Source organism: Anomaloglossus baeobatrachus, chromosome 3, assembly GCF_048569485.1.
Source record: "Anomaloglossus baeobatrachus isolate aAnoBae1 chromosome 3, aAnoBae1.hap1, whole genome shotgun sequence".
Taxonomy (NCBI): Eukaryota; Metazoa; Chordata; class Amphibia; order Anura; family Aromobatidae; genus Anomaloglossus; species Anomaloglossus baeobatrachus.
Window position 1 is genome coordinate 373986599 of NC_134355.1, and position 14061 is coordinate 374000659.

The following is a 14061-nucleotide window of genomic DNA, read 5'->3' on the forward strand; positions in this document are numbered from 1 at the left end:
AGAAAATCTCAGAAGAGCGGAAGTATTAAATTTACTCAGTAGAACCAACTCCATATTAGGCTATGTGCGCACTAGAAAAGTGATTTTTCTCAAGAAAATTTCTTGAGAAACTTCTGGGAGTTAAAGATTACCGCACCTGCGGAAAAAAACTGCACCAAAGGTTGGGCCCTGCGGTTTTTTATGCTGTAACTGCAATAAATAATATAGATAATAGATAGATAATCGATAGATAGACAGACAGACAGATAATGAATAGAGGGAAAAAGAGAATTTTGTTTACTTACCGTAAATTCTTTTTCTTATAGTTCCGTATTGGGAGACCCAGACCTTGGGTGTATAGCTTCTGCCTCCGGAGGACACACAAAGTACTACACTTAAAAGTGTAGCTCCTCCCTCTGAGCTTATACACCCCCTGGAGAACCAGATCTAGCCAGTTTAGTGCAAAAGCTGAAGGAGAATAGCCACCCACAAGTAAAAACAGAGCAAGAACCGGAACAACCGGAGACTCTGTCAACAACAACAGCCGGTGAAAACACGCGGAACAAGAAATTGCCAACAGGCAACAGGGAGGGAGCTGGGTCTCCCAATACGGAACTATAAGAAAAAGAATTTACGGTAAGTAAACAAAATTCTCTTTTTTTTTATCGTTCCTATGGGAGACCCAGACCATGGGACGTCTCAAAGCAGTCCATGGGTGGGAAATAAACAAAAAAACTAAGAAGTAGGCAGAACCTAACTTCACAAATGGGCGACAGCCGCCTGAAGGATGCATCTGCCCAAGCTCGCATCTGCCGAAGCATGAGCATGCACTTGGTAGTGCTTTGAAAAGGTATGCAGGCTAGTCCAAGTGGCAGCCTGACAGACTTGTTGAGCCGTAGCCTGGTGCCTGAAAGCCCAAGAGGCACCGACAGCTCTGGTCGAGTGTGCCTTGATCCCCGGCGGGGGAGGCACCTGAGAACACTGGTAGGCGTCCGAAATGGTCGACCTAATCCAACGGGCTAAGGTTGGCTTAGAAGCAGAGAGGCCCTTGCGCCGACCTGTGGTTAGCACAAAAAGAGATGTGCACCGCCTAAGAGCAGCGGTGCGAGACAGATAGATCCGGAGAGCACGCACCAGATGCAGAGTATGCAGCACTTTTTCAAAGCGATGAACAGGAGCCGGACAAAAGGAAGGTAGGGTAATGTCCTGGTTAAGGTGGAAAGGAGAGACCACCTTCGGAAGAAAGTCCGGAGTCGGACGGAGAACCACCTTGTCTTGATGAAAAACCAAAAAAGGTGACTCCGAAGAGAGCGCAACCAAATCGGAGACTCTCCTGAGGGAAGTTATGGCCACTAGAAAGACCACTTTCTGTGAAAGACGAAACAAAGAAACCTCCCTAAGAGGCTCAAAGGGGGGTTTCTGCAAAACCGTGAGAACCAAATTGAGGTCCCAGGGATCCAAGGGCCGCCGGTAAGGCGGAATGATGTGAGACGCGCCCTGCATGAAGGTGCGGACCTGAGCCAGCCGGGCGAGACGCCGCTGGAACAGCACTGACAGAGCTGAGACTTGTCCCTTGAGAGAGTTGAGGGACAGTCCCAGCTGCAGACCGGACTGTAGAAAGGACAGAAGGGTCGGCAAGGAAAATGGCCAAGGAGGATGGCCGGAAGAGCGACACCAGGACAGGAAAATTTTCCAAGTCCTGTGATAGATCTTGGCGGAGGAAGACTTACGGGCCCGAGTCATAGTGGAGATGACTTCAGGAGGGATACCAGAAGCCGTCAAGATCCAGGACTCAAGAGCCACGCCGTCAATTTGAGAGCCGCAGAATTCAGGCGGAAAAACGGACCTTGTGAGAGAAGGTCTGGACGGTCCGGAAGATGCCACGGCACCTCTACGGACAGAAGGAGCAGGTCTGGGTACCAAGCTCGCCTGGGCCAGTCTGGAGCAATGAGGATGACTCGACGGCCCTCCATTCTGATCTTGCGCAGGACTCTGGGCAAGAGAGCTAGAGGGGGAAACACATAGGACAGACGAAACTGGGACCAGGCTTGAACCAAAGCGTCCGCGGCGAATGCCTGAGGATCGTGGGAGCGAGCCACGTAAACGGGAACTTTGTTGTTGTGACGGGATGCCATTAGGTCCACGTCCGGAGTGCCCCATTTGCGGCAGATTGACTGAAAAACTGCCGGGTGCAGGGACCACTCGCCACTGTCCACGGTTTGACGAATGAGATAATTTGCCTCCCAGTTTTCCACGCCTGGGATGTGGACTGCGGATATGGTAGACTTGGAGTCCTCCGCCCATTGAAGGATGCGTTGTACCTCCAACATTGCCAGGCGGCTGCGTGTCCCGCCTTGGTGATTGATGCAGGCAACCGCTGTCGCGTTGTCTGACTGGACTCGGATGTGCCTGCCCGCCAGCAGATGGTGAAAAGCTAGGAGAGCCAGAAGCACGGCTCTGGTTTCCAGCACATTGATCGAAAGGGCTGACTCGGACGGAGTCCAAGTGCCCTGCGCTCGGTGGTGGAGACATACCGCTCCCTAGCCGGATAGACTGGCATCCGTGGTGAGGATCACCCAGGACGGGGCCAGAAAGGAGCGCCCCTGGGACAGAGAGAAGGGCCGAAGCCACCACTGAAGAGAGCTCCTGGTCTGTGGCGACAGAGCCACCGACAGAGCCACTAACCTGTGCAAGGAGGAAGGCCGCTTGTCCTAACAGCGGAGAATGTCCAGCTGCAGGGGACGCAGATGGAAGAATTGGGCAAAGGGAACAGCCTCCATTGACGCCACCATTTGACCCAGCACCTGCATCAGGCGCCTGAGGGAATAACGGCGGGGCCTCAGCAGAGAGCGCACCGCCAGTTGGAGGGACTGCTGTTTGACTAAGGGCAACTTCACAAGTGCCGGCAAAGTCTCGAACTGCATCCCTAGGTACGTGAGACTCTGGGTCGGAGTCAGAATGGATTTGGGAAGATTGACAAGCCACCCGAATTGGGCTAGAGTGGCGAGAGTGAGCGAGACACTCCGCTGACAGTCCACGCTGGATGAAGCCTTGACTAGAAGGTCGTCCAGGTAAGGGTTCACTGCCAACCCCTGTAGGTGCAGGACCGCAATCACTGCTGCCATGACCTTGGTGAATACCCGAGGAGCTGTGGCCAACCCAAAGGGGAGAGCCACGAATTGGAAATGTTCCTCTCCGATTGCAAAACGTAGCCAACGCTGGTGTGAAACTGCAATTGGCACATGCAGATAGGCATCTCTGATGTCGATGGATGCCAGGAAATCCCCTTGGGTCATTGAGGCAATGACTGATCGCAGAGACTCCATGCGAAAATGCCGCACCTGAACATGCTTGTTGAGAAGCTTGAGATCCAGGATGGGCCGGAAGGAACCGTCCTTTTTGGGGACTAGGAAGAGATTTGAGTAGAAACCTCTGAACCGTTCCCGGGCGGGAACCGGTACAATTACTCCGTTGGCCTGCAAGGATGCCACGGCCTGTGAGAAGGCGGCGGCCTTGGAGCAGGGTGGAGTTGAGAGAAAAAATCTGTTTGGCGGGCTGGAAGAGAATTCTATCCTGTAGCCGTGGGAGATGATATCCCTCACCCACTGATCGGAGACATGTTGAATCCACGCGTCGCCAAAGTGGGAGAGCCTGCCACCGACTAAGGATGTTGCTGGCGCGGACAGATAGTCACGAGGAGGCTGCCTTGGCGGCAGCACCTCCTGCGGTCTTTTGTGGACGCGCTTTTGGGCGCCAGTTGGATTTCTGGTCCTTGGCTGAGTTAGTGGACGAGGCCGAGGGCTTAGAGGACGACCAGTTGGAGGAACGAAAGGAACGAAACCTCGACTGATTCCTGCCCTGGACAGGTTTCCTGGTTTTGCTTTGTGGCATGGAAGTACTCTTCCCGCCAGTAGCTTCCTTAATAATTTCATCCAGCTGTTCACCGAACAGCCGGGACCCAGCAAAAGGGAGTCCAGCAAGGTACTTCTTTGAAGAAACATCTGCCTTCCACTCTCGAAGCCACAAGATCCTGCGGATAGCGAGGGAATTAGCCGAAGCCACCGCAGTGCGGTGAGAAGCCTCCAGCATGGCAGACATGGCATAGGATGAAAAAGCTGAAGCTTGGGAAGTTAAGGTAACCATTTCGGGCATAGATTCCCTGGCGAGGGAATGCATCCCCTCTAGAGAAGCAGATATGGCTTTGAGAGCCCACACTGCTGCAAACGTCGGGGAGAACGAAGCCCCCGCCGCTTCATATACGGATTTGGCCAGAAGGTCAATCTGGCGGTCAGTGGAATCCTTGAGAGGTGCCATCAGCCACCGATACAACGGTCCGGGCTGAGAGTCTAGACACCGGGGGGTCTACCTTTGGGGAATGAGCCCACTCCTTGACCACCTCAGGTGGAAAGGGAAAGCGGTCATCAGAACCACGCTTTGGGAAGCGTTTGTCAGGACAGGCCCTGGGCTTGGTTACAGCGGCCTGAAAACTGGAGTGATTAAAGAACACACTCTTTACTCTATTAGGCGAGGTAAACTGGTGCTTTTCTGCCAGAGAGGGTTGCTCCTCTGATACTGGCGGATTGAGATCCAGTACAGAATTAATGGACGCAATCAAATCACTAACATCTGAGTCACTTTCGGACAGATCAATGGGGTACATGGAGTTAACCTCCGAGCCCCCCGTAAAGGCATCCTCCTCGTCCTGCGAGTCAGCTCCTGAATCAGAGCCGCGGGACGAGGAAGGAGAGGGAACCCTGCGTCTCTTCTTAGAAGGACGGGGTCTGGGACCAGAGGATGAATCCTCTGTGAGCTCCGGTCCTGAGAGACCCCTAGCAGCAGAGGCACCCTGTGAAAGGGGCTGATGCATGTTCAGCAAAGTCATGGACAGAAGTCCCATGGAGTCTGCAAAAGACTTGGAGATAGACCTAGAAAAGGATTCTACCCAAGCCGGGGGTTCAGCCACAGGAGCAGGAGCAGCCTGAGAGACCACTGGGGGTGAGACTCCAGGCTGAGGCACCGCCAGGTTAGAGCAGGCATCACAATGTGGGAATATGCTCGGTTCAGGCAGCAGGAGCTTACATGCAGATCATACTGAATACAGCTTTGGAGCCTTGCTCCTCGTGTCAGACATGCTGCTGGAGTGGGGGCTCTGCCAGAGAATGAACCCCAGAGAGTATAATCAGAGGTCCACAACCGGAGACCGGTTGTGGCTTACCAGACCGCTGGAGCGGTGTTGTGTGCCCTCCAGATCCCGAAGCCCGTACCCCCAAGCACAGCACCTCAGCAGAGATGCTGCAGACCAGCGCTGCAATGTACTGATTGCAGAGAGAACGCTGATAAAATGGCCGCCGGAGCGAAGAGAGGGGGCGGGACTTGCTGAGGAGCGGGATCTGGAGGGCCATAGAGACCTACAGGGGAGGGGACACACACTGCAGTGGGGAGTGTCCCTCCCCTGTGTAGAACGGCCGCCGGGCGGAGCCGAGCCTGTCCCTCTGCATGAGTGACATGCGAGGGCAGTGAAACGGAAACTAGGCCTCCGGCGAAGCCGGGGCCTAAATTTGAGCGGCGCGGCCGGTGCGCAGGCACCATCGGCGCGGTTCTCAGGCGACAGCCAGAGAACCCGCCGGAAATGTCATAAAACACAATCAGCACACTCTCCCACAACAATAAAGTACAGGGACCCCCAATATATAAACGTCTCAGGTACTTAGCTTGCTGATACGTAGGGTTCCAAGTCCCTGGGGATGAGTGCTCCGGTCCAGCAGGGTCCTGAAGGGCTGCGGATGGAGACCGGTCTCCTGCCAAGCATGGAGACCGTGCTGGCTCCCACTTCAAGCCAGAGCCCAGGAGGGATGGTGAAGGAGCGCGGCATGTAAGGCTCCAGCCTTGGAATCAACCTTAACAACACCGCCGACACAGTGGGGTGAGAAGGGACATGCCGGGAGTCCAGACTTGGACGCGCTTTTCTTCAAACTCTTTCCAAAAATCAAAAAATCAGATGAGAATGCATGTGTGGATGTATGCCTCCTGAACACAAAGCGATAAACTGGCTAGATCTGGTTCTCCAGGGGGTGTATAAGCTCAGAGGGAGGAGCTATACTTTTAAGTGTAGTACTTTGTGTGTCCTCCGGAGGCAGACGCTAAACACCCATGGTCTGGGTCTCCAATAGGAACGATAAAGAAAGATGGATAGATGAATAGATGGATAGATAGATAGATGAATAGATAGATAATGTCCCACCTCCCTGCATATTCTAAGCTGGCACCCTTTAGTGACTTTCATGTGGCACTAAAAGGGTGCTTAGCCTTGTATTTAGCCAAAAAAATTAATAAATAATTAAAAAAAAAAACAACGTGAGGTTCCCCATATCTTTTGTAGCCAGCTAGGGTAAAGCAGACGGCTGCAGCCTGCAAACCACAGCTGGTAGCTTCACCTTGGCTGGTAATCCAAAACAGAGGGCACCCCACGCTGTTATTTTACATTAAATAAATAATTTAAAACAAAAAACGTGGGGTCCCCCCCAAATTGGATCACCAGCCAAGGTAAAGCGGACAGCTGTGGTCTGGTATTCTCAGACTAGGGAGGTCCATGGTTATTGGACACTCCCCAGCCTAAAAATAGCAGGCCACAGCCGCCCCAGAAGTGGCGCATCCATTAGACTTGCCAATCCTGGCGCTTTGCCCCAACTCATCCAATTGCCCTGGTGCGGTGGCAAACGGGGTAATATATGGGGTTGATGCAAGATGTGTAATGTCACATGGAATCAAGCCCTGGGGTTAGTGATGTCACGGCGTCTATCAGATACCTGACATCACGAACCCAGTCAATAAGAAATAAAAACTAGACAACAAAAAGAGTTTTATTTGAAAAAACACTGCCCAAAACATTCCCTCTTTCACCAATTTATTGAAAAGAACAATCAATTCCAGGTCCGGCGTAATCCAATAAGGGGGTCCCACGACAATCCATACCATAGTCAATGTCCCAGTCAATGAAGAACAGAATGTTCCCCATTAGCTGGGAGAGTAGTGCAGTGACCTGAGCTAACATCAATAGGTCAGTCCAGGTCACTGCAGGGGATGACGAGCGCTGCTGTCAGGAGGTTAGATGAGATCATTACCTGCTGTGACGATCTCCTGCTCTCCTGACGTCAGCGCTGTCACTGACTTCTATGCCCGCCGCGTTCTCAGCAATATCGCGAGAGCCCGTGACATCAGCGCTAATCACAGTCTCGGGACGCCCGCGAGACGGGAATAGAAGACAGTGACAGTGCTGACGTCAGGAGAGCAGGAGATCGTCACAGCAGGTAATGATCTCATCTAACCTCCTGACAGCAGCACTCGTCATCCCCGCAGCTGCCAGCACTGCAGGGTGAGAAGCTGCTGAGCCTACAGTGCGGGCAGACACTGACACTGCTGTGCGGGCAGCCGCATGGCTGGAGCGGGACACAGACTGCACGTGCACCCGCCAGAGGTCACACTGAAGTGCTTCCGTGCGGCGTCCAGGGAGTGTGATCTGTGTGTTTACTCTTTGCTCCGCTTCCTCTTCCTCTCATAATGACATCACTTCCCTGCAAAAGGCAGGCAGTGATTAACATTACCGCAGGTAAACCGCGGCTCTACCGAGGGTATACCGCACATCATTTGCTACCTGCGTTATACCCGCGGTATTTCGCGATTACATTACAGTGAATGGAGTGAAATACCGGGGGTATTCCGCAGGTACCTGTGGAAAAGAAGTAACATGCACATTTTCTCATGAAATTTTCTCAAGAAATTCTGCAGAAAGAATTCTCTTGAGAAAAAAACGCAGTGTGCGCACAGCTATTTTTTTCCCATAGGTTTTGCTAGGAAATCTTTGCAAAAAGATTACAAACATTTCTCAAGAAATTTCTCCTGAACAGCTCTTACAAAACGTTTTGAGACTGACACAAAATTTGCCTTTTATAAAGTTTGCTACGTCAATGTTTTCAGATATTTTAGTCAGATGTTTCTATAGTTACTGAAGTACAATTAGAAGCATTTTATAAGTTATTAAACTTTTATTGACAAATACATGAAGTTTATGCAAAGACTTAATTCTCGGATATCAGTTTCTCGGCCAAATCCAGACTGATGATAAACCTTTTTGCATAAATCAGTGCTTGGGGTTTATCACAATTTCTGTGTTTTTCTTTGCCCACCAGCTTTTGACCACAGGTTTTCAGTGGGATTGAGATAAAGATGTTTTCTTGTCGTGAACACAACATTTAAATGTTATGTTCATCAAGCCAAGGTTCTCAATTGTGGGAAAAAGCATTGTTCATCACCAAATGTCTCCTGGATTGTTAGTAGAAGTTGCTCTTAGGAGGATGTTTGGATACAATTCTTTATTCATAGCAGGGTTTTTTAGGCAACACAGTGATTGCGCCCACTTCTTGGGTGAAAAATAACTCCACACATGAGTGGTCTTAGGATGCTTTACTGCTGACATGACACAGGACCCATGGTAGTGCTCACCTTTTCTTCTGAAGACAATAATTCCACTCAAGGGGACTTTCTATGAGAAGAAGGGAATTTTGTTTACTTACCGTAAATTCCTTTTCTTCTAGCTCCTATTGGGAGACCCAGACAATTGGGTGTATAGCTTCTGCCTCCGGAGGCCACACAAAGTATTACACTTTAAAAAGTGTAACCCCTCCCCTCTGCCTATACACCCTCCCGTGGACCACGGGCTCCTCAGTTTTGGTGCAAAAGCAGGAAGGAGGAAACTTATAAATTGGTCTAGAGTAAATTCAATCCGAAGGATGTTCGGAGAACTGAAGACCATAACCCAAAAGAACAACCAGCCCAAAGGGCACAGGGGTGGGTGCTGGGTGTCCCAATAGGAGCTAGAAGAAAAGGAATTTACGGTAAGTAAACAAAATTCCCTTCTTCTTTGTCGCTCCATTGGGAGACCCAGACAATTGGGACGTCCAAGAGCAGTCCCTGGGTGGGTAAAAGAATACCTCAATAAGAAGAGCCGTAAACAGCCCCCTCTTACAGGTGGACAACCGCCGTCTGAAGGACTCGCCTACCTAGACTGGCGCTGCCGAAGCAAAGGTATGCACTTGATAGTGCTTCGTGAAAGTGTGCAGACTAGACCACGTAGCTGCCTGACACACCTGCTGAGCCGTCGCCCGGTGCCGCAATGCCCAGGACGCACCTACAGCTCTGGTAGAATGGTCTTTCAGCCCTGAAGGGAGCGGAAGGCCCGAAGAACGGTAGGCCTCGAGAACCGGTTCCTTGATCCACCGAGCCAAGGTCGACTTGGAGGCCTGAGAGTCCATACGCTGGCCAGCGACAAGGACAAAAAGCGCATCTGAACGGCGCAGGGGCGCCGTGCGAGACACGTAGAACCGGAGTGCTCTCACTAGATCGAAAGAGTGCAAAACCTTTTCACACTGGTGAATTGGATTAGGGCAACAGGAAGGCAAGGAGATATCCTGATTTAGATGAAAAGGAGATACCACCTTAGAGAGAAATTCCGGGACAGGACGAAGAACCACCTTATCCTGGTGGAAAACCAGGAAGGGAGCCTTGCATGACAGCGCTGCAAGCTCAGACACTCTCTGAAGAGATGTGACTGTCCCTAGGAAGGCCACCTTCTGCGAAAGACGGGAGAGAGAGACATCCCGCAGCAGCTCAAAAGGCGGCTTTTGAAGAGCCGTCCGGACTCTGCTAAGATCCCAGGGTTCCAACGGACGTTTGTAAGGTGGGACCATGTGGCAGACCCCCTGCAGGAACGTGCGGACCTGCGGAAGCCTGGCTAGACGCTTTTGAAAGAAAAACACGGAGAGCGTGGATACTTGGCCCTAGAGAGAGAGCCGAGGGACAAACCCTTGTCCATTCCAAATTGTAGGAATGAAAGGAATGTGGGTAAGGCAAACGGCCATGTAGGAAAGCCGTTATCAGCGCACCAGGATAGAAAGACTTGCCAAGACCTGTAATAGATCTTGGCGGACGTTGGCTTCCTGGCTTGTCTCGTGGTGCAATGACATCCTGAGATAACCCTGAAGACTCTAGGAGTCAGGGACCAATGGCCACCTAGTCAAGTTGAGGGCCACAGAATTCAGATGGAAAAAACGGGCCTTGTGACAGCAAGTTTGGGTGGTCTGGAAGTGCCCAGGGTTGACCCACCGTGAGATGCCACAGATCCGGATACCACGACCGTCTCGGCCAGTCTGGAGCGACGAGAATGGCGCGACGGCAGTCGGACCTGATCCTGCGTAGTACCCTGGGCAGCATCGCCAGAGGGGGAAACACATAAGGCAGTCGAAACTGCGACCAATCCTGGACTAAAGCATCCGCTGCCAGAGGTCTGTGATCCTGAGACCGTGCCATGAAGGCTGGGACCTTGAGAGATCGACGTCCTGCGTTCCTCAGGGGCGATGGATCTCTCAAAGCACTTTTGGGTGCAGAGACCATTCCCCCGCGTCCATGCCCTGATGACTGAAAAAAACTGCTTCCCAGTTTTCTACGCCCAGGACGTGAACTGCGGAGATGGTGGAGCCTGTGGTTTCCAACCACTGCAGAATCCGCCGGACTTCCTGGAAGACTTGACGACTGCGAGTGCCGCCTTGGTTCGCGAACGGCACTGCCTCCATAGCTGCAACCATCTTCCCCAGGAAGTGCATGAGGCGCCTTAAGGGGTGTGACTGACTCCGAAGAAGTGATTGCACCCCCGCCTGCAGAGAAAGCTGTTTGTCCCTGGAGAGTCGCCAGAGCGACGTGTTGACACGCCACCTGAGAAGGGGCCCAGAGGTTCTGAAGAAACGAGCTGCAGGACGAGAACTGAACTCTATCCTGTAACCATGAGACAGAATGTCTCTCACCCATCGGTCTCGAACTTGTGGCCACCAGGCGCCGCCGAAGCGGGAGAGCCTGCCACCGACCGGGGATGCGGCTAGGGTAGGCCGAGAGCCATGAGGATGCCGTTTTGGAGGCAGTGCCTCCTGCGGCCTATTGGGCTCGTGACGTGGGCCGCCACGCATATGAGTTCCTCTGGCCTTTCTCCGGCCTGTTGGACGAAGAAGAATGTGGCTTGGCGGAGGGACGAAAGGACCGAAACCTCGATTGGATTTTTCTTTGCTGAGGTCTCTTAGGTTTGGACTGGGGTAAGGAGGAGACCTTTCCCTTGGATTCCTTAATAATATCATCCAATCGTTCGCCAAATAAACGGTCGCCAGAAAAAGGCAAACCAGTTAAGCCGAGTCTGGTTCCCTTTCGCGCAGCCACATGGCCCTGCGAACTGCCACGGAGTTAGCATATGCTACAGCCGTGCGGCTAGTGGAGTCCAGGACGGCGTTCATGGCGCAGGACGAAAAAGCTGATGCCCGAGAGTCAAAGACGGAACATGCGGAGCAAAATTCCATGTGACAGCATTAAACTCCTTCAGACAAGCCTAGATTGCTTGGAGAGCCCACACGGCTGCAAAGGCCGGGGCGAAAGACGTGCCCGTGGCCTCATAGATGGACTTCACCAAGAGCTCTGTCTGTCAGTGGCATCCTTCAGGGATGAGCCATTTGCAACAGACACAACGGACCTAGCAGCCAATTTGGAGACTGGAGGATCCATCTTGGGAGAATGAGCCCAACTCTTAACGACTTCGTATGGAAAGGGGTAACGCGTGTCAGTGTGACGTTTAACCCAACGCTTGTCCGGGACCGCTCCGGGTTTCTGGACAGCATCCCTGAAGTTAGAGTGATCAAAAAACGTATTGCGTGTACGTTTGGGGAACCGAAACTGGAGTGTCTCCTGCTGAGAAGCCGACTCCTCTACAGGAGGAGGCGGAGGAGAGCGAACCAGCACCTGGATGATGGACGAGATAAGATTCTTTACTAAGGCATCCCCCTCAGGAGTATCAAGGTTAAGGTTGAAGTCAGGGCCAGAGCCCTGAGCTCCCCCGTCCGCCTCGTCTTCCTGAGAGTCCTCAAGCTGGGATCCCTAGCAGCGTGAGGAAGTCGGGGAAGAGTCCCAGCGAGACCGCGTAGCCGGTCTTGGACTGCGGTCCGGGCAGGAGTTCTCCGCCTGAGACCTAGGGCTCAACCTGGGAGCGCGCTGCGGCGCTAACCAAGCAGGGCCTGGATGAGACAAGCTAACAGGGCCAGGGCCTGTGAAAGGTCCAGTCTGGACTGCAATGCCTCAAGGAGCTTAGAAGACCATTTGATCATATGAAAATGACTGAGGGCCAACACCGGTGACTCTGTCCCTGCAGCCTGCTCAGGGGGAGCAGGGGGGTCTACATGAGCCGAGGGGCCCACCAGTGCCCGAGGCTCCGGCTGAGCAAGCTAGGCAGGAGTCGAGAATTGCTCACAGTGAGGGTAGGTGGATCCCGCGGGTAACATAACCCCACAAGAGATACAGACCGCGAGAAAAACCTGTGCCTGTTGTCTCCTAGGAGAGTGACCACTGAAGGTAAATGTGAACAAAGGGTATACAGTCTGTCCGAACAGAAATATATATAATATATACATATGTATCCGGCACCCTAGGGGGACCAGCAGCGGGTGCTGTGTTCACCCTGAGCTCCCCTGAGAAGCACCCACCGGCAGAATGCCAGAAAATGGCCGCCGGAGCTCTCAGGGGAGGAGTGGGGCCGAGGGCGGCGCCAGCAAAGAGCGGGAGTCTGGGTTCCCCACAGTGGTCAGTGAGGGGGGAGGAAGACATGCAGGATGTTCCAGCCCTCACATCCGACGTCATGTCGGTAATCTCGCCCTTACCCCTGACAGGCAGGCCCGGGGGCGGGATTTTCGCGACTAGGCCGCGGTGAAGCCGGGGACTAAATTTGAGGCCGCGCCCGACCAGCAGGCCCGGTCGGCGCGGAAGTCCACCTGCCTCCTCAGTTTTACAACTACCGCGGCTTCCGGGAAGAAGGTGCGCTCCCTGTACAGTCCCCAATGGGGACACAGTACCTTTAAGTAGCAGGGCCCGGTCCCTGGGGTTGAAGAGGCTCCGGTCCGGCAGGTTCCACCAGGGGCTGCGGATGGAGCACGGTCCCAGCAAATGGATGACCGCTCAGGTCCCACTTCTCCCAGCCGCATAAGGGATGGTGAAGGAGACGGCCTGTGGCTCCAGCCTCCGTACCCGCAATGGGTACCGTCTGGGGTCCCCACAGTGGCCAGTGAGGGGGGAGGAAGACATGCAGGATGCTCCAGCCGTCACATTCGACATCATGTCGGTAATCCCGCTCTTACCCCTGACAGGCAGGCCCAGGGGCGGGAGTTTCGCGACTAGGCCGCGGTGAAGCCGGGGACTAAATTTGAGGCCACGTCCGACAAGCAGGCCCGGTCGGCGCGGAAGTCCACCTGCCTCCTCAGTCTTACGACTACCGCGGCTTCCGGGAAGAAGGTGCGCTCCCTGTACAGTCCCCAATGGGGACACAGAGTAACTTTAAGTAGCAGGGCCCGGTCCCTGGGGTTGAAAAGGCTCTGGTCCGGCAGGTTCCACCAGGGGCTGCGGATGGAGCACGGTCCCAGTAAATGGATGACCGCTCAGGATCCCACTTCTCCCAGAGCCGCATAAGGGATGGTGAAGGAAAACGGCATGTGGCTCCAGCCTTTGTACCCGCAATGGGTATCTCAACCTTAACAACACCGCCGACATAGTGGGGTGAGAAGGGAGCATGCCGGGGACCCCATGGGGGTCCTCTTTTCTTCCAACCGACAACTAAGTTATGAGAATGCATGAGTGGATGTGTGCCTCCTTCCACACAAAGCATAAAACTGAGGAGCCCGTGGTCCACGGGAGGGTGTATAGGCAGAGGGGAGGGGTTAAACTTTTTAAAGTGTAATACTTTGTGTGGCCTCTGGAGGCAGAAGCTATACACCCAATTGTCTGGGTCTCCCAATGGAGCGACAAAGAAAATAAAATTACCCTAGTCATCTGCAATCATATCCCTATACTTCCTGCAAAATTGGAGTCTGTTATTGATACTTTTCTTGGAGAGAACGCACTTCTTGACCACAAGTAAACCTCTAAAAACCTTCCCTTCTCTGTGTATGCAAATGCACTAACATCTGCATGCTGCCTTCCTGAGCAAGCTGAAAAGATTCTGTACCTGAA

General features: G+C 53.1%; 1 protein-coding gene across 2 annotated transcripts in view; it reads right to left on the reverse strand.

The window, feature by feature from the left end:
- DOP1A (DOP1 leucine zipper like protein A) overlaps positions 1-14061 on the reverse strand; it is an 80936-nt gene that overhangs the window by 36515 nt on the left and 30360 nt on the right. The window lies entirely within an intron of this gene.